Source organism: Dendrobates tinctorius, unplaced genomic scaffold (genome assembly GCF_039654945.1).
Source record: "Dendrobates tinctorius isolate UK_male_01 unplaced genomic scaffold, ASM3965494v1 ptg000075l, whole genome shotgun sequence".
NCBI classification, from domain to species: Eukaryota; Metazoa; Chordata; class Amphibia; order Anura; family Dendrobatidae; genus Dendrobates; species Dendrobates tinctorius.
In genome coordinates, this window is record NW_027361743.1 from 19,895,439 (window position 1) to 19,915,745 (window position 20,307).

The window sequence follows — 20,307 nt, forward strand, 5'->3', positions numbered from 1 at the left end:
CTAAAGGCCCCGTCACACATAGCGATCTCGCTAGCGAGATCGCTGCTGAGTCACAAGTTTTGTGACACAACAGCGATCTCACCAGCGAGATCGCCGTGTGTGACAGCGATCAGCGACCAGCCCCCCTGCCGGTATCGCTGATCGCTCTGGGAAATCTCTGGACATTTCTTTCGTCGCTGTGAAAAAAAATTACTATTCTCACCTTCCGACGTCCCGCGCAGCATTCCCGCCTCTCTCCGCGCTCTGGTCCCAGTAATCCTTTGCAAGAATGACCGTGAGACTTCGCGATCCCGCGAGAACGGACGTCATCGCGGTAATTTTCGCAAAGGATTACTGGGACCGGAGTGTGGAGAGAGGCGGGAATGCTGCACGGGACGTCGGAAGGTGAGAATAACAATATTTTTTATTTTAATTCTATTTTTGACATGAATCAGCGCTGAACACAGCGATGCCGCATGCGCGGCGTCGCTGTGCTAATCGCTGGTGAAGCTGTCTGTTTAACAGCTGACCAGCGATCACATAGCGATTCACCAGCGATCCTGACACGTTGATACCGTTGTCGGGATCGCTGGTAGTCGTTATGTGTGATGGGGCCTTAAGTTCCTTTTGGCAATTACTCTGATCTGCTCCTTGTCTACATTTTCCGTTAAGGCTTTTGTAGATTCAGGAGCAGATTTGAATCTGATGGATTTAGACTTTGCTAAATGTTGTGGTTTTCACATGATACCCCTGCGGACTCCTATCCCTTTGAGGGGTATTGATGCTACTCCTTTGGCGGAGACTAAACCCCAGTTTTGGACCCAGGTGATAATGCGGGTCGCCCCGGAACACCAAGAAAATTGTAAATTTTTGGTGTTGCACAATTTGCATGATACTATTGTTCTGGGTTTTCCCTGGTTGCAACTTCATAATCTTGTTTTGGATTGGAAATCTGTGTCTGTGGTGAGTTGGGGTTGTCAGTGTGTTCTTAGTGACACTCCTGTTTTCTCCACCTCTCCCCAGTCTCATGATATTCCTGATTATTTTGCTGATTTTTCTGATGTATTTAGTGAGAGTAAGTCTGCGTCTTTGCCTCCTCATAGGAGTTATGACTGTGCAATTGAGTTAATGCCCGGGTGTAAATTTCCCAAAGGTCGGCTTTTCAACTTATCGGTACCCGAACATGATGCTATGCAATCTTATATCTAGGAGTCGTTGGAGAAGGGTCATATTAGACCATCCTCTTCACCTTTAGGTGCTGGTTTTTATTTTGTGGCCAAGAAAGATGGTTCATTAAGGCCTTGTATTGACTATCGTTCCCTTAACAATATCACTGTTAAATATCAGTACCCGTTACCCCTGATTTCTGATTTATTTTCCAGAGTTAAAAGTGCCTGCTGGTTTACCAAGCTTGACCTCAGGTGGGCGTATAATCTTATTCGCATCAAGCACGGGGATGCATGGAAGATGGCGTTTAATACTCCAGAGGGACATTTTGAGTACCTGGTGATGCCTTTTTGGGCTCACTAATGCCCCTTCTGTCTTCCAGTGCTTCATGAATATTTTCCGGGACTTTGTGGATTAGTTTTGATCATTTATCTGGATGATATTTTGATCTTTTCCAGTGATTGGGATTCTCATGTGGAACATGTCCGGACTGTATTCCGGATTTTGAGGAAAAATTCCCTGTATGTTAAGGGATCAAAGTGCCTCTTTGGTGTACAGAGGATTTCATTTTTGGGATTTATGTTGTCTCCGTCGGCTATTGAAATTCACCCGGCCAAGGTACAGGCCATTTATGATTGGGTTCAGCCCACTTCTTTGAAGGCTCTCCAGAAGTTTTTGGGTTTTGCTAATTTCTATTGTAAATTTATAAGTAATTTTTCTGGTATTGTCAAACCACTGACTGATCTGACCAAAAAGGGAGCTGATGTGGTGAATTGGTCTCCAGAGGCAGTCTCGGCATTTCAGGAGCTTAAGCGGAGATTCACTTCTGCTCCAGTTCTACGGGAACCTGATGTCTCACTCCCATTTCAGGTGGAGGTAGATGCTTCTGAGATTGGTGCAGGAGCCGTTTTGTCCCAAAAAGATCCGGTGACTTCTAAAATGAATCCCTGTGCCTTCTTTTCTCGAAAATTCTCCCCATCTGAACGTAACTATGACGTGGGGAATCGGGAATTGTTGGCCATGAAATGGGAATTTGAAGAGTGGAGACATTGGTTGAAGGGTGCTTGACATCAAGTTGTGGTCCTCACCGACCACAAGAATTTGATTTATCTTGAATCAGCCAAACGCTTGAATCCTAGACAGGCTAGATGGGCCTTGTTTTTTACGCGTTTTAATTTTGTGGTCTCTTTTCTTCCGGGCACTAAGAATGTTAAGGCGGACACCCTTTCTAGGAGTTTCTTTGCGGATTCTCTTATTGTGACCGAGCCTACTACCATTCTAAATGAGGGGGTAGTTCTTTCCGCCATCTCACCCGATTTGAGACGTGCCCTGGAGGAATTTCAGGAGGACAATCCTGAACGTTGCCCTATGGGAAAATTGTATGTTCCTGACCAGTGGAGGAAGAGAGTAATGTCTGAAATTCATTGCTCCGCATTGGCTGGTCATCCAGGTATTTTTGGTACCAGAGATTTGGTGAGTCGGTCTTTTTGGTGGCCTGCCTTATCTCGTGATGTCAGGAATTTTGTGCAGTCGTGTGGGACTTATTCTCGGTCTAAACCATGTTCTCGTTCTAGTGGGTTGTTGATGCCCCTGCCGCTGCCCAGGAGGCCATGGACCCATATCTCAATGGATTTTCTTTCTGATCTTACTGTCTCTCAGAGAATGACTTATCTGGGTGATTTGTGATAGATTTTCTAAGATGATCCATCTTGTACCACTCCCAAAGTTGCCATCTTCTTCAGAGTTGGTGCCTTTGTTTTTACAACAGGTGGTTCGGTTGCATGGGATTCCTGAGAACATTGTGTCGGACAGAGGAGTTCAGTTTGTTTCCAGATTTTGGAGAGCTTTTTGTTCCAAACTGGGAATTCAGTTATCTTTCTCCTCTGCATTTCATCCTCAGACCAATGGGCAGACTGAGAGAACAAACCAGACTTTGGAGTCGTATTTGAGATATTTTATATCTGCTGATCAGGATGACTGGGTCTCATTTTTGCCCTTGGCCGAATTCGCACTAAAAAATAGAGCTAGTTCTGCCAATTTGATGTCGCCCTTTTTCTGTAACTTTGGGTTTCATCCTCGATTTTCTTCAGGGCAAGTGGAATCTTCGACCTGCCCAAGTGTGGACACTGGTAGAGAGAATGCAGCAGATTTGGGACTAAGTGGTTTATAAGTTGTCCATCTCTCAGCAAAAAGCCCAACGGTTTTCCAACCGGCATAGGACCATTGGTCCCCGGTTTAAGGTGGGTGATATGGTTTGGTTGTGGTCAAAGAATATTCCTATGAAGGTTGCATCTCCAAAGTTCAAGCCAAGATTCATTGGACCTTATAAGATTTTGGAGATTCTTAATCCTGTTTCTCTTCGATTGGCTCTTCCAGTTACGTTTAAGATCCATAACGTGTTTCATAAATCTCTGTTGAAGAGGTATGTGGAGCCAGTACTTCCTATGGCGGCTCCTCCTGACCCTGTATTGGTTAAAGGCAATGTGGAATATGAGGTAGAGAAAATATTGGATTCTCGTTTGGAAGGGTTATGGCCAGGAGAATAATTCTTGGGTCTCTGCTTCTGACATTCATGCCGATAGATTGGTTCCTGCTTTTCACCGGGCCCATCCTGATCGGCCTGGCGGCGTGGATGAGGGTTCAGTGACCCCTCCTCAAGGGGGGGTACTGTTGTGAATTCGCTTTCTGGCCTGCTTCTGGTTACTAGTGAAGGTGGTGGAGCTGGTGATATTGACGGAGGGCTCCCTCTGGTGGTTACTGGAGGTGGTGGAGCTGATCTAATTAACAGAGGCCTGCCACCTGATAATGAGGAGGATGACTGGAGATCTGGAGTTTCCGACTGGATTTAAGACAGCCGACTCCCTCTATCCCTGCTGGTGATTTTTCCTGCCTCCTGAGGTCTTAGTTTCCAGCTCAGTCCCTGCATGCTCAGCTAAGTGTTCTTTTGCTATTGTTTACATTTGATCTGGTTTTGTCTATTTCAGTTTTGTGTGATCAGACAGCTCCAGCTGGGGCTGTGCTGAATTTCTATCCTTATGTTACTGCTTGTGCCAGTTTGTTTTTGTCCCTTATTAGATTGGTCTCTTTTTCTCTGCTTTCAGAATATACCAGAGTGCTGATATAGTGGGCGAAGTCTAGTGACTTCAGTATTTTTCTATCAGACGTGTTGGGCATTTTTTGCAGGGTTTTTTGCATGATTGCAGACAGAGTCTTTCCTTTCCTGTCCTGTCTAGTTAGTGTGGGCCCCATCGTTTGCTCAGTCTATTTTCCTACCTGCGTTTGTGTTTTCATCTTGTCTCACCGACAATATATGTTTGGGGGCTATCTATTCCTTTGGGGTCTGCTCTGGGGCAGTTTAGATTTCTCCTTTCTTGCTTTAGGTTTATTTAGTTCTCCGTCTGTGTCGAGGCGTCTAGGATCATCGTAGGTATGCTCCACGGCTACTGCTAGTTGTGTGGATAGGATCAGGGGTCTGCAATCCGCTTAGTTACCAACCTCTCTGATTTTCTGTGGCTTAGCTTGGTTTTGCTTTCCTCCTCGGTGACCCAATCATAACATCCTGGTATATAATTTCCTTTTTATTATTACGTACAAAAGTAGCAATCATCAAAATGAAAGCTGTCTTTCTTCCATTTAGACCACTGTCGTAGTTCTAAACAAGCAGAACACACTATATGTGATGCTCACGATTTGTCCTGATCACTAAGCTTTACATCAAAGTATGCATAATACACCATTCTAACAAAGTCTGTACTGAGTTTCCTTCATTCTTTCTTCACTACAAAACAACTGCAAATGAAGCAAAAGTTGTCTGGTAAATTACGACAATCATGTTATAAACAGAAGCTTAATCCACCTCAACCATTAAATACTGAAAGGAATCGTAGTGAGCGCACCGCTGCACTCTTCACTGTTATGAACTCTGTCGAAAAGAAAATCTGCCTCTGCTCCCAATATCAACCAATCACAGTGAGGTTTTCAGTTCTTATACTGCTGAGGTAAAATGAAAGCTCTGATTGGTTGCTATTGACACCATAACACTGTTATGAACCGTGACAAAAAAATATGACTACTACTTTTTAGAGGGAACTTGTACAAACAACAAAAAGGTGGATGGTAACAATTGCTTGTATTGTCAAGTCATCAATATAATTAATAGGGTATTCATGACATGCTGCATGAAAGTCACCAACCAATATGTGTACAGACACAGAGGGCTATTAACTGCATGTAGGGTGTGTGATCAGATGATACGAGGGTACTGGTATTGAAGAAAATTTTGTATTGGCAATATATGGATAGTTAGTATGTTGAGGCGATAGGTCAGTCTAAAGAAATGCGTTTTTAGGGCACACTTAAAAATGTGGGTATTGGGGATTAATAAAAGTGTAGTGCATTCCAAAGAATTAGTGCAGCACGCGAAAAGTCTTGGAGATGGGAGTGGGAGGTTTGCATTATTGAGGATGTTAGTATTAGGTCAATTACAGAACGGAGGACACAGGTGGGGTGGTAGATTGAGATGAGGGAGGAGCTGTAGGGTGATGTTGAAGTTTGGAGCACTTTGCAGGTGAAAATGATAAGTTTATGTTGAACTCCGGGCAGCGCGGTGGCTCAGTGGTTAGCACTACAGCCTTGCAGCGCTGGGGTCCTGGGTTCAAATTCCACCAAGGACAACATCTGCAAAGATTTTTTTATGTTCTCCCTGTGTTTACGTGGGTTTCCTCCGGGTGCTGCGGTTTCGTTCCAAAGACATACTGGTAGGGAATTTAGATTATGAGCCCCATCGGAGACAGCGATAATAATGTGTGCAAACTGTAAAGCGCTGCGGAATATGTTAGCGCTGTATAAAAATTAAGATTACTATGAATAAAGATTATTATTAATTCTCTCTCTATATATATGGGTAACGAGTGCAATGAATGGCACAGAATATAGGCGTCAGTGTAGCAGTATACGAGGAGAAGAGGAGGGGGCCTAGGACTGATCCTTCAGGAACCCTGACAGTAAGAGGAAGAGGAGCAAACAAAAGATACATTGAAGGAGCAGGCAAAGAGATGGGAGGAGAACCAAGAGAAGCATAGTTAGGAGGAGCTTGTGATCCACAATGTCGAATGCTGCAGAGAGATCCAGGAGAATCAGTATGGAGTAGTGACCATTAGATTTAGTTGTTAGTAGATCATTAGAGACAAGGGAGAGCATTTTCAGTAGAGTGTAAAGAGCGGAAACAGGATTGTAGAGGGTCAAGATGAGAGTTATCTGAGAGATAGCGGATTAGACTGGAGTGGACCAAGAGTTCCAGGACTTTAGAGTTGAAAGGAAGATTAGAGACAGGTCTATACTTAGCAGCGTAGTTTTCGTCGAGGGATGGTTTAATAAGTAATGGATGTATGCTGATCTGTTTAAGTGAGAAGGGAAAGAAACCAGATGAGAGACAGAGGCTGAATATTTTAGTTAGGTGAGTGGTGACAGGTGGGGAAATGGACTGGAGGATATGTGAGGGAATAGGGTCACTGGTGCAAGTAGTAGGGTGAGAAGATGCAAGAAGCCTGATCACTTCTTCTTATGTGACTGGTTCAAAGGCACAAAGTGAGCTAGATGCAGTGAAGGAGGGAGAACAGTGCATGGTATGAGGGGATTGGGACAAAATTTTAGATATGGTTAATATTTTCTTTGAAATAATTGACCAGATCATCAGTGCTGAGATCCGTAATTGCGGCCTGCACTATTGGATTGAGGAGGGAATGAAAAGAGTCAAAGAAACATTTAGGATTGTTGGATAGTGAAGTAATGAGGGTGTTAAATTAGGTTTGTTTGGAGAGGTGAAGGGCAAGGTTGTGTGGATAATAATAATAATAATGGATTAAATCTTCTGCCAGATTGGATTTTCTCCATAGACATTTGCCGCACCTGGAGCACCGCTGTAGGATACGTGTTTGCAGCATGTGACAAGGTTGTTGCCATCTGAGCCGAGTTGTTCTATGTGTAGAAGATGCAGCTTAATTCAGGGCACTTTACAATGTATCATTATAATGTTTCAGTGCAGAGTCTGGATGTGAAAGGGAGGATATTGGGGCTAATGATGACTGCAAATTCTTCATAAGTTTCTGTGGGTCAATAACACATGTTATTGTAATATGACATAACATAATATGTTTCTATAAGTGTGGAAAGTGAGTGTGTCCTTAGTGGGATGACAAGCCCACTTCTGATTATATTTGGGTGCTATGGATAACACCACATTCTTTGGAAGCTGGGTTAAGATAATCTTCTCTGCCCACAGCAGCCAATCGCAGCACAGCATCCAATAATTTCTATCCAATCTAATGATACCAAAATCAACCACCAAAGGTCACGCAAATGGGTCAAAGTATAGTTCAAGAAAATGTCTATTGAGTCAGTGTTTGTAAAGAAAAAACTGTACGTGATGTAATTTTTTCAATATTTTTACTAAGTTCAGCAATGGGAAGTATATAAAATTTACCCCTTACTTTTCAAACATTTTTACCCTTGCAAACCTGTGAATTTTTTGCAGCTTTTGGGAAAAAAACACTCCTAAATACATCAAAAATGCATATTTTACGCAGTGTTTTTGTAGGGAAGGTGACCTGATGGACGGACTTGTCTGTAGGGAGGAGGGACTGTTGGTGCACTACAGATGAACGTTTGTAATGACAGAAGGGAAACAGCTGGGAAAAGTGTAGAATGAGTGCAGTACCTAAGTTTGACCACAAGATGGCAGGGGGGAGCGTGAGAACAGGACTTGACAGCAGCTTAGGGCTACGAAAACGCTTAGTCGTGGGGGGCGGGGAGATAGGAACCCAGGAGGGAAATTCCCGAGGAGGGAGATAAATAGGACAGGAGAGGGTTCCAGAGGGTTCCAGTCCTGGGAGGAGCTCAGGAGGAGAAGAGACAGTGAAGGAGAACGAACAGTAGATGAGAGCTCGACCAGGGAACTGAGGAGAAAAGAAGTCAGGGGGGTTGCCCCGACACGAAGAACCACAGAACAGACGAGGCCCTGGGGGTACCAAATTGACGACGACCTCGGACTGGTGAAGCGCTGGCGGTAGGTAGGCCTAGGGCAACCCCAGTGAAAGAGCCGCAAGGAACATCATTACGACAGAAGGAAGGTGCAGGTACCCGGGCCTGAATACGGAGAGCTGTAAAGGTGCTGCGGTGTATTGCTACGGTCGTCAGGAGGACGGCTAATAAACTTGGACCTGTTGTACCCGAAAATCTGCCTCCGTCTCGTCTGTGTCGTCTGTGTGCAGTAAGCAGTGGACCACCCCCCAATCTGGCCCTTACTATATTTTTTTCACACACTTTTGGTTTTGCTGCAGAAAAATCTGCTGCAAATATTCAACATGTGCACATTCCCTATCATTGACTGACTGAAAAATATGTCCACTTATTTAAAGAACCACTCCGGCATTTTTTTTATATCAGCACTAAAATGGTGCCACAAATCTAAGTTCACTGACCCTAGTATTATACTCACCAACCGCCATCTTCATCTGTTCCCAGTACCCGTCTGGTCCCGATCCGTCATTTTGTGACCGCAGCATCTGACTGCCTGGAAGTCAAAGATAACGGTGAAAAGCTATCAATGTCAGTCTATGAGAACCTTGTCCTGGCCTCGTCCTGCCTCTGATAAACCTACATTGAGTTGTGACTTCCGGATCGTCCAGCAAACACTGGAGCTATTCACCAGGTCACAATCTGTAGAAAAAAGACCGGAGCAGCGCCGATAACAGAAGAAGATGGCGGATGGTAAGTATATGACATTGGGCAGGGAACGTAGATTAGTAGCGCTACACCAGCGCTGCAATAAAAAAAAAACTGCTGGAGTGGTGCTTTAAATGCTGCAGTCACCCACATAAAATAAAAAAAAACCTTATACTTACCTCCTGCACCACCACTGCTCCAGCAATGTCAGTGCCAGTCTCCTGGTGCTCATGGAGCATTATTGTACCATGTGAGCGCTGCAGTCTGTCAGGGGCCGTTGATGGCTTGCAGCGCTTACACTTCCCACAGAAGAAACATGCTTGTCCGAATGAAGTGTGAGCGCAGCAGCACATCAGCGACCACAGCGTTAACTTGTAATAACAATGTCACACAAGTGACTGGAGACCCGGTGCTGACATAGCTGGAATGGAGCTGGTGCAGGTGATGAATATAAGATTTTTGTGGTTTTACACCTACCGCATTTTTTGCGGTCCGTTATTGCAAAAAATGCTTGCAGATCACAGTTTTTTTTTCTCCAATACTATGGAAATAGTATTGGAGAAAAAAAGGGTGTTCCGCAAACTGGAAGTGACAGCGGGCCATAAAAACAAACTTCTGAATTGTTTTTGGGGCCCCATTGATTTAAATGGGCGCCGTGTCCATACGCTGTGAAAAATATCGAGCACGGCACATGGCGCACCATTGAATTTTTGCGGGCCGATTTTGTGGCCCCATTGAAAGCTATTGGGGCCGCAAAATCGGCCCGCAAAAATACGGTAAGTGTAAAACCACCCTTACGCAGAAGACTACATAATTTAACAAGGGGCTGTCCAAGTAATGAACAATCTCTTTAAGCTTGAATCTCTAAGTACCGGAGAAGTATGTCTTGTTCTGCCTAGTGCTGGACTATGCCTCCTCAGCTCCCCAAAGGGTAATGGATGCCTTTCTCCAACCTCGATTAAGTATACCCTAAACTTAAAATAAATAACACTTAAAATGGATTTTTTTAAGGGAATCTGTCACCAGGATTTTACTACCCCATTTCAGAGCAGCATGATATAAGGCCATAGACTCTGATTCCAGCAATTTATCACTTACTAAGTTGATCGCTGCAGTTTTGATAAAATCACTGTTTTATCTGATGCACATTTAGCAGTTCTCTGAATGCTGAGCTCCGTATAACCCCGCCAATACCAATGATTGGCAGCTTTCTGTGCATAGGCACATAGGCTATTTAGCATTTAATGTACGTTAAATAGCCAACAGACTGAAAAGCATTTGCGTCTGCTTCCCTATGAGGCTGATCATATTAATCAGAACCCTTTCACTTTCTGTCCCTCCTCCCAACACATGCACTCTCAGTTCAGCGGAGTGTGCAAGTGTTCTGTACAGAGAGGGCTTAAGCAGTAGTCAAACATTTCTGACTGTAGATCATATCCCCTGGGGACAAACTGACTGTCAGGGTGTTGAAATTAAATAAAGCAATGCAGATTGTAGTGTAAAACTTAGTGCAACATTTTTTATAACTGGTAATTATTACTTATTAAAACAATACACATGAAATGTTGAAAATGCATAACGTTTTATATGTGGATTTGCACAATCAGCTCAGCCTATATGTTTAAGAATCAAATGCATAATGGTGAAGAGAAACCACAGCGAATGTGCCGATGTAAATATCAGAATGTTTAGATAACGAAAACCAAGACACGTCGAAACTACATGTAACATACATAATGTACTGAGATGATAATGTATCTGTTAACAGTCATTTATACATTGTGTTTTTTGTTAGTATCCATATGTTTTCCTCCAGTAATAACACTTATATTCACTTCCGGTGCTGTTTCAGCAGTGCTGGCATTGGCTCTCCCGAGGATCGCATGACATTGTTATGTCATGAGATCACTGTGGCTGATGAGCCCTCGCTTCGCTCTCCTCTCCTTTAGAATTTTCAAGACAAACAAGTGAGAGTGTTGCCATAGCTCTCACTTCCTCCAGATGTCAATTACGTCTATTGGAGAGGAGAGTGATGCCAGCAATGATCGGCTACAGGGATCACCTGACATAACAATATGACGTAATCCCCGGGAGACCCAGAGCTGAGATAGCTGGATCACCCCCAAAGTGAGTATAAGTGTTATTATTTTACTGAGGGGAAACAGGGATTCATTAGGGGCTGTCCAAGTTGTGGACAACCCCTTTAATGGAGGTGCAGCTTAGCAGGTATCAGATTTTCTATGAGACATCTTGTCAACTAGGATAAAAGTACAACAGCTTAAAGATTGTACACTCCATCTAAAGGACCAATTAGATATTGTTCAGTTTTGGACTTGGCACCTTTCATTTGTTTGGGTAGCCTGGTTGGTAAAAGCAATGCATGATCAGTGATAGATCCGTTTTAATAGTGATGCAGGATACTGTTGACCAAATTTTGGCCATAACCATAGAGGTTGCTCTGTACAGGACTGTTATTATAAATCTGAAAATATATTAGCTATTGCCATGGAATTACTTCATTAGATACATGTAGTATCCTCCCTGTTCCAAGTACTGGAGACTGGCACTGATACCAGTACAGAATGATCTGAGTACAAGCAAGACCAAACAAGTCTTTGGCTTCATTTTAATTACACGGTGCATGTTACATTGATTGTATCATTTTTGGATTGATCAATTCTTAATGTTTATTCCAAAATTAAATGTTTTCAAAAACTTGGTAAGATCACAGCTTAGAGCCTAATGTTCAGGCATGGAATATTACTGTCAGTGCCGGATTGCCAGCTAGGCATAGTGGGCCCTGTGTCATTTCGAGGCCCCATGCTACAGATGAAAAATAATGTCATTTTGGTATTAAAAGAGCGTGGACAATGGAGGCCAGGTGGAGCAACAGAACTCCAATGTGAACATTAAAGCAATGAGCAGTGACGTGATGTTTATCGGGTATGTTTGAGAATTCACAAGTAGTAGAGGAGGAGCATCTATACGATCGGGCGTGACAACTTTGTGATTGGCCAGAATGAAGAGTGGGAGTTGAGGAGAGGTCAGTGGCCGCGATTTCTCGCAGACTCTAGATCATAATAGAACATTCATGAGTAGAAGATATATAAGCCTACACCCAAGGTCCATGTTAGTTAGAGTTTTAATTCTTAATCTCATAAATTAATAGTGCACGTGAAAATAAGAAAACTTTCCATTATATCTTATCAGAGAAATCTGCTTCTTTCTCTGTCAGAATTGATCAATCATTATCAAAATTCTCAATTCTGAGGTCAATTTGTATTCAGTGAAGACGGAATCTCCCATTCTTGAGATAAGAGATGGCAGCTGCTACGGATACAATTCTATGTACATGGGAGGAGGGAGGAGCTACAGACAGCTCCACCTTTTCCTTTCTACATAGAATCTGATGAGCACTAACTGCCATTTCCTTTCTCAGTAATGGGAAAGTCTGACTTCACTTGATGAAGAATTTTGATAATTGTGACAGAGAAAAAAGCAGATTTCTCAGATCGCTATATTACAACGTGTCTTATTTTCAAATGTACTATGGATTTATGGAATAAAAATTAAAATGTAATTACTTTTTCTTAGTTATAATGAAGTGTGATCGGTGTACTAAAATTGTTGTTAGAAAATTTAAAAACGTATTTGGAAATAATTTGCTTGAGGGGCCCCAAGATTTCCACCAACTAGCGTCCTCCACAGGGTTTAATCTAGGACTGTTTTCTGCACTAGATGGAAGCATTGGGGCTGCTTAGTATGGAGCTAACTCTGTGCCTTGCCATACAGGCTCCTTTAGACTTAGTACGTACAGAGATATTCTCCCATAGATGCGTGCCTTGATATTTTTCAGAGTTGTTTAGAATCAGACAGAAAAATCAACATACCAAACAACTGTGGAGGCCACGTGGCGGTGTGCATGAGAAGACTCAGAGTAGTGTAGTGAGACTTCCTCAATTTCATGATCTGTTTATTTTCTGGTCCTGATTATGAATCATCTATTAATTTTTTTTTTTAATACCTATTTAGAGTAGATTTGTTTCCAATTAAGTCTCTATTCACATATCACTTTTGGGGGGTCAGTATGTCAACCGTATTTATAAGCCAAAACACAAATTGGTCTGATTATTTCATTTATACTTTTTGTTCTCAAGAGTTTGCCTTTCAAATACTGATGAAACACCGACATTTGTAAGTAGCCCATTAGTTACAAACATCTCATAGAAGAGAATAAAAAAAAAATAATATATTGTGCCAGATCTGCTCCCCCATCTTTGTGAGGGGATCAAAATGAGGATCTGATTTCTGCACAAGAGCGAGGGGAAGCATTCTCTCGCATTTTCTTAGAGAATGCTTCTCCTCCTTGTGCCAGTAAAAGATCCTCCTTTTGATAAGAAAAATTACGTAAGGAAGAGCGGATCTCTTGATCTAAATGGGTCTAAAAAACCCAAGCATTCATAGCAACTATTTCAGTGGAAGAACTTGAAGATAATTCCAGTTCCAGCTAAAACCTCTGAGTGCCAACGATAGTAGCCACAGGATGTGCCAGTTAGACCTGTTGGGCAGGTTATTTTGTGCAATGTGCATTTGACCATTTTTGTATTTGTCAGCATGCATTTGTGTAAGTACTTAAGAACTCTTGAGATTCCGGCAGCTCCATTTGCGATTCTAGCTTCGGCAATTGCCCAACTAACTCATAAATTCTACACTGTACTTGGCAGTATAGCGTAAAAGGATTTTCTCACAATAGACATTATCTGTCGCCACCACATGGCCCCCACAAGTCACAAGATCTAGGACCCTGAGCCCCCTATTAGTCATCAATGTACAATCTTAGCCAGAAGTTCGAAAGCAGCAGTAGTTGAGTAAGGTTTGGTGCCTCTCCATGGGAAGTCCAGATGAGACCGCCGAGTACAACGCATAACTCTGGAGATCCACTTCTTCATCAGGACACAACATCTTTGGAGAGTCAGACAATTACCTGTCACAAACTATGGATTGTCCTGAAGATCAACTATATTTTTGCCCCCCTAAAAACCCTCTAACATAATTAAGCCCTTAACGATCAGGGGTATTTCAGTTTTTGAATTTCTGTTTTTTTTTGCTCCCCTTCTTCCCAGAACTTTTTTTATTTTTTTCCATCAATATGGCTATGTGAGGGCTTGTTTTTTGCGGGACAAGTTGTACTTTTGAATGACATCGTTGGTTTTAACATATTGTGTACTGGAAAACAGGAGAAAAAAATTCTAAGTATGGTGAAATTGCAAAAAAAAGTGCAATCCCACAGTTTTTTTTGTTTTTTTTTAATATGTTCACTAAATTCTAAAACTGACCTGCCATTATGATTCTCCAGGTCAATACAAGTTCATAGACACCAAACAAGTCTAGGTTCTTTTTTAAGTGGTAAAAAAAAATCCAAAATTTGTTTTTAAAAAAAGGCCTCATTTTCCAAGACCCGCAGCGACTCCATTTTTCGTGATCCAGGGCTGGGTGAGGGCATATGTTTTGCACACCGAGCTGATGTTTTTATTAATCCAATTTTGGTGTAGGTACAATTTTTTTATCGCCCGGTATTTGCCATAAAAAACATAATTCTGGTGTTTTGAATTTGTTTCTCGATACGCTGTTTAGCAATCGGATTAATTATTTTTTTATATTGATAGATCGGGCGATTCTGAATGTGGCGATACCAAATATGTGTATGTTTGATTGTTTTATTTTGAATGGGGCGAAAGGGGGGTGATTTGAACTTTTCAATTTTTCTTATTTTTTTTAAATATTTTTAAAAACATTTTTTAATTTACTTTTTGCATGCTTCCATACTCCTGGTGGGAGACTAGACGCTGCAATACTTTGATTATCTCCACAACACACAGGGCGGCGCTCAGAGCAATCTGCCTATGACAACCATAGAGGTTTGCTTCAGACCTCTGGTTTTCATGCCAACTCGGTGACCTGCAATCATGTGACGGGTCACCGATGGGCGGGATAAGGAACGCACTTCCGGTAAGAGTGAGTTAAATGCTGCTGTCAGAGATTGACAGCGGCATTTAGTTGGTTAACAGCTGCGAGTGGATCATGATTCCACCCACGGCTGTTGCGGTCACATGTCAGCTGTATAGATCAGCTGACATGTGTCTGGAAAGGTAAACAGGGGCCATCCAATGTTGGTGTTACTATTACGCCCAACGTCGGAACGGGGTTAAAAACAAAATAATTACAACTAGAAATTAATTTTCTGTAATTTTACAGACCACTGGTCATTTTTATGAGCAGGTTTTTAATTTTTTTTGTTTAAGTCATGAAAGAGCATAGAAATAATAAAGAAAATTTCAGAATAGTCAATTTGATATAAACCTCACCTCTATTATAGACAACTGTACAGGACATCGGTAAGAAAAATTGGTCCGTTAAGTCTGTTAGCAATTATGGTTTCTAGTAAAAAATAACAAATAAGCAACTACATTCAATTGAAGAAAACACTGAGTATAGCCTGCCTTGATAAAGTATTCATACCTCAAGTACTTTTCTACATTTTTTTTCACGTTACACCCACAAACTTAAGTGTATTTTATTGGGATTTTGTATGTGATAGTAGCAAATATTTGTGAGCTGTAAAGGAAAGAATAGACGGTTTTCTAAATATTTTCAAAGAATAAATCTGAAAATTGGGATGTGCATTTGTATTCAGACCCCCTGAGTCTATACTTTTAGGACCACCTTTCACTGTAATTACTGCTGCATGACATGGAAGAAGGTGCTCTGGTCAGACAAGACCAAAGTAAAACCTTTTGGGCTAAATTCATAACACTTCACAAATGCTTGCTACTTTGTGTTGTTATATCACATACAATCCCAATAAAATACATTTAAGTTTGTGGGTGTCAAGTGAAAAAATGTGAGAAAGTTAACGGGGAATGAATACTTTTTCAAGGCACTGTGTCTGTAGTCTCCAAATAGTTATTTCATTTGGTAGGGAACTTCATTTTCAAAAATGCAGATTATTTTGCAACTGGAGAGCTGAGGCTGATTACATTGTTTTATTATTTTTCTTGTGTATGTCTCTATGAAAAGTCTTGTAATGTATTTAATTTCCTTTTGTGAAATGAACTTTCCCAGAAAACAGAGAATAGTATCGGTCTTGTCTATGCTTTCTGAAGTTAAGCAGCGGGTCGTGACATTCTCTGTAAAGTGCAAGGTTCATATTGTCTAAAAGGACATGGTGTCCCTGATCGGGGTGGATGCTCTGGTGCCTGACAAAAACTTTATTGGAGTGATCCAAAAAGCACACGATAATTATACCAGTGCAAATGAGCCTTTCAGCAAACGGCCCATTCATGCGTCCCGGATAATCAGAGCTGGTTGGGTTTCTTGCAACCTTGAGGTTTCTTACTTCTAGTTTTCATACGATCTGGGCAGAAGGGCATTGCCTTTCACTATTAGCTGACACAATGGGTCCATTCTTTGGACTCCTTTTATGGCTTTGCATAGAAACTCAAACTTTTGATACCTCTCTTACCATCCTAAGAGTAACTGTTTACGCTTGCCTAGTACACACGTTGTGATTGCCACAATGCAAACTATGTTTAATGGATAACTGTGATTTGTGAAAACCTGTAAAGCAAAGAGCAAAACTAAATGTTTCATCACAATGCATTATGAATTTACAGCAATGAAATAATGTTCTATTTGCTGCACTGAGGATCCTCGTTTATCAACCAGAGTGGAGAACAGCATAAAAAGATAAGCGGACCTGTGGAAGTTCGGGTTCAACCGATCTTTAGTCCAAAGTTCGGTTCGGGTTCCAGACTTGTACCCAACCCAAAGTACTGCAGTGCGCAGGCGCCGGGAAAGGTCAGAGAGGTCTGGCGCCTGCGCACTGCAGTACTTTACTCTGCCCTCAACAGGGCAGATAAAGTACGCCTGCGCAGGAGCCGCGGCAGAAGTAAGAAGGAGAACATCGCTATAAGATGGGAGGTGCCGGACCGGACGGTGACACCAATCGGACCGGACCGGATCCCTGGGTGAGTATAATATAACTCGTTTTTCTTATCTTTCAGGTTTCATCGGGGGCTTATCTACAGCATTACAGAATGCTGTTGATAAGCCCCTGATGGCGATGGCAGCAGCTCATAGGGCTATAAATAGGTGACAGATTCCCTTTAAGTAAGATTTGGTTCAGGTGATCACCTAATCAGAAGCACATTAAGTAGAATCAGGTGTACTCTGGTTCGAATTCAACTGACACTGGAATGGCTGTGAGACCTGTAGAGAAGCTGATTTTTATAAAACTGTGCAGTGGTCTCTTAATTTTTGCATATATATCTCTCTCTCTTATCCGAACTGTAACACAGAGTTCCAGGAGAAGTCCGTGTTCAGAATTCAGCACTGGTGTGGTACGAACCCCGAACTTTACAGTTTGTGTTCATTCACCTCTAATCCAGAGGTGTCGCTGTAGATTAATCAAACACTTGGAATCCAATTCATCATTTGCATTCTTTTTTTAAGTCACTTTTCTATTTTCACCTTATGGTATTTATTAATGTTTATTATGCTAAATTATTCAAAATGGAGCACGCGGTTCATGAATTTTGTGCAAATTCAAAATGTATCTTTCCCCCCCCATTTTTAATCATTTTTGGTGTACAGAAAATCATTCCGTGGTGTACTGGAGAATATTTGACAAAAATTTTGCAAGTCGTAAATGATGAATCAGGCGAAAACATCTGGAAACCCTAAACCCCATTCACACTAGAGAGCTAAAAAAAATCCATAGGTGAAAACATATAAAATAGAATGCAAAAAAGGCGCAAATAAAAAGATTAATTTAGTGCAAATAAAAAAAAAGGATCAAAGCACCAAAAACACAACAAATAAACAGGCACAAATGCAATAATGAATCAGGCCTTTGCTGTTAGGTTCCTCCAATATTGATAGGTAATTACTGGTGTTCTCAGCAACCAGTGATTGGATGTTTCAGGTCCAAAGCAGACAGCTTTAATGGGAACCTATCAGTATAATTGACGCGATTTAACTTCTTGCATGCTGCAGGAATCTGATCAACGTTCTAACCTTGTTTTCATACTCAGTGTTACTATTAGGTAGTATAAGGACTTTTACATTTCTGTTCTCCACTGTTCAATACCCATGTGACCAGTGCTACAGTGTGACTAGTCATAGTTACCGCCATAAAATATACAGAAAAAACAGCAAAAAAAGGAAGTCCAATACAGATTTAGCAAATTTGTAAACAATTTTATTCAAGTATATCAGGATAATCAAAAAAGGGGGGAAGTGAGACAATGATGACCATAAAAGGTACATGGGCAAAAACAATAGGGCACACAATGGTGTCAGGACATGGGAATATACATAGTATTACAAGTATATCATACAAAATTAGAACATGCATCATAATCCCAAATGTAGAAAATGTTAGTAACCAGTCATAATGACACCTAATCCGGGCTAGACAGCACTAACATAGGCTGTGGAACCAGCCACCACTCATGGTAAGTGCTAACAAGTTAAACACAAAATATTCACACAACGTCATATTACCTTCAGACTGGTCAGTAAAGTGAGTCCACCCAAGTGTGCCCTTGATGAAGGCCATCTAGCCGAAACGTGCGTTGGGGAGGGCACACATTTCTGATTATGATGCATGTTCTAATTTTGTATGATATACTTGTAATACTATGTATATTCCCATGTCCTGACACCATTGTGTGCCCTATTGTTTTTGCCCATGTACCTTTTATGGTCATCATTGTCTCACTTCCCCCCTTTTTTGATTATCCTGATATACTTGAATAAAATTGTTTACAAATTTGCTAAATCTGTATTGGACTTCCTTTTTTCGCTGTTTTTTCTATATATTTTATACATTTCTTTGCGATTGTCCTCTAGGTCTGTATAAATTATATCCCATTGGTTGGTAATTTATATATATAAGTGTATTTGTTTTACTATTTATTAATGGGTTATTTTTCCTTGATAATACTATAGTTACCGCCATGTCAGGTCTTCCTTGAGGGTCATTCCACCGAGCAGAGCTAGATCTGACTTCACACAATAAGCAAGGAATCAATCAACGAAGACTAGGGGGACAACTATAGATGGAAGTGGGGTCTATTGGCCATTGATTAGAAAATTTGTGTGCTCTAGATATGAGGTTTTCAAAAACTGAAGCAAAAACCACTTCAAGAAACTCTTATTTTTGGGGACAGTTTTCAGAGTTTTTCTTGAAGAGATTTCCTGAAGTAGTTTTGAAGAGTTATAAAAGTTTTTTCTGAAGCATTCTTTACAGCCTTTGGTTGGACAGTGCCTAGTTTGGTGAGGTCTCCTTCAGGATCCACTTAATAGATGTGATATATAAATAATGATCAGTAGAGATGGGCGGACACCTGGATGTTCGGGTTTGACAGAACAGTTACAAAAAGTTCGGGTGCTAAAATAGTATCAGGACTTGAACCTGGTCCCCATTCACTTAAATGGGGGGCCCGAACATAACATTCAGTGTTTTCCACGCTGTCATGTGCATGACAGCGTGGCAAACACTGCTTCTGATAGGCGGTAAAATCATTACCGTCAGTAACACAGCCGTGGTTCCCACACTGTCAAATGAGCTTGCAGCTGTGATCGGAGGTAAAAAGTTTACTTCTGGTCACTGGCGTCGGCTGATGGGAATACTGCTCCCATCAGCCGATGTCTGCTTCCACTAATAACAGTGAAAGCAGGCGGCAGCTGATGGGAGTATTCATCAGCCGCTGACTGACCTCTAAATAAATAAATTAAAAGACAGCATGGGTTCCCCTGTAATTTTGATAACCAGCCAGGCAATAATGACAGTTGGGGTCTGCAACCCTTAGCTGCCAGCTTCAGCAAGGCTGGTTATCAAGAATAGAGGGGTCCCCACGCTGTTTTTTTTTTAAAAATTATTTACGCTCCAGAAACTCTTTGAAAAACACTATGTGCACATAACCTTAATGTTGCCAAATCTGGGTTTTTCAAACTACATAGCATGAGATGAAAGGTAAGGTGAAATCCTTTGTAAAATGCTTCATGGAGGAATTGAAACTATGGTCAAGTGGGAAAAAAATAGGAAAGGTGCCACTTCTGGAAACTAAAGTTTTTTTTTTCCAAAGAGAGATCAAGAACAATCCAGTATTTGAACCACTTATGGAAGAACATTGGATGGCAAGACACCAAATATTTTTAAACCGGAGTCGATCTAACTTTGTCATATTTAGCACTCCTAATTAACATTATTTTGATATCTGGTGAGAAGAAGGTTGAAATGAGAATAAACAGTGTAACATATAAGTCTTTAAGTGCATTATTTCACTCTTTGGAAAATGGCCCTGTCTTTTTCAATAGATGTTTATTACTTTATATTGTGAAACTGTAACACTGCTAAAAAAATGTTCTTGCCAG

At 41.4% G+C, this 20,307-nt stretch overlaps 1 protein-coding gene across 4 annotated transcripts in view; it reads left to right on the forward strand.

Moving 5' to 3' along the window:
* CRYL1 (crystallin lambda 1) overlaps window positions 1-20,307 on the forward strand; it is a 267,981-nt gene that overhangs the window by 175,675 nt on the left and 71,999 nt on the right. The window lies entirely within an intron of this gene.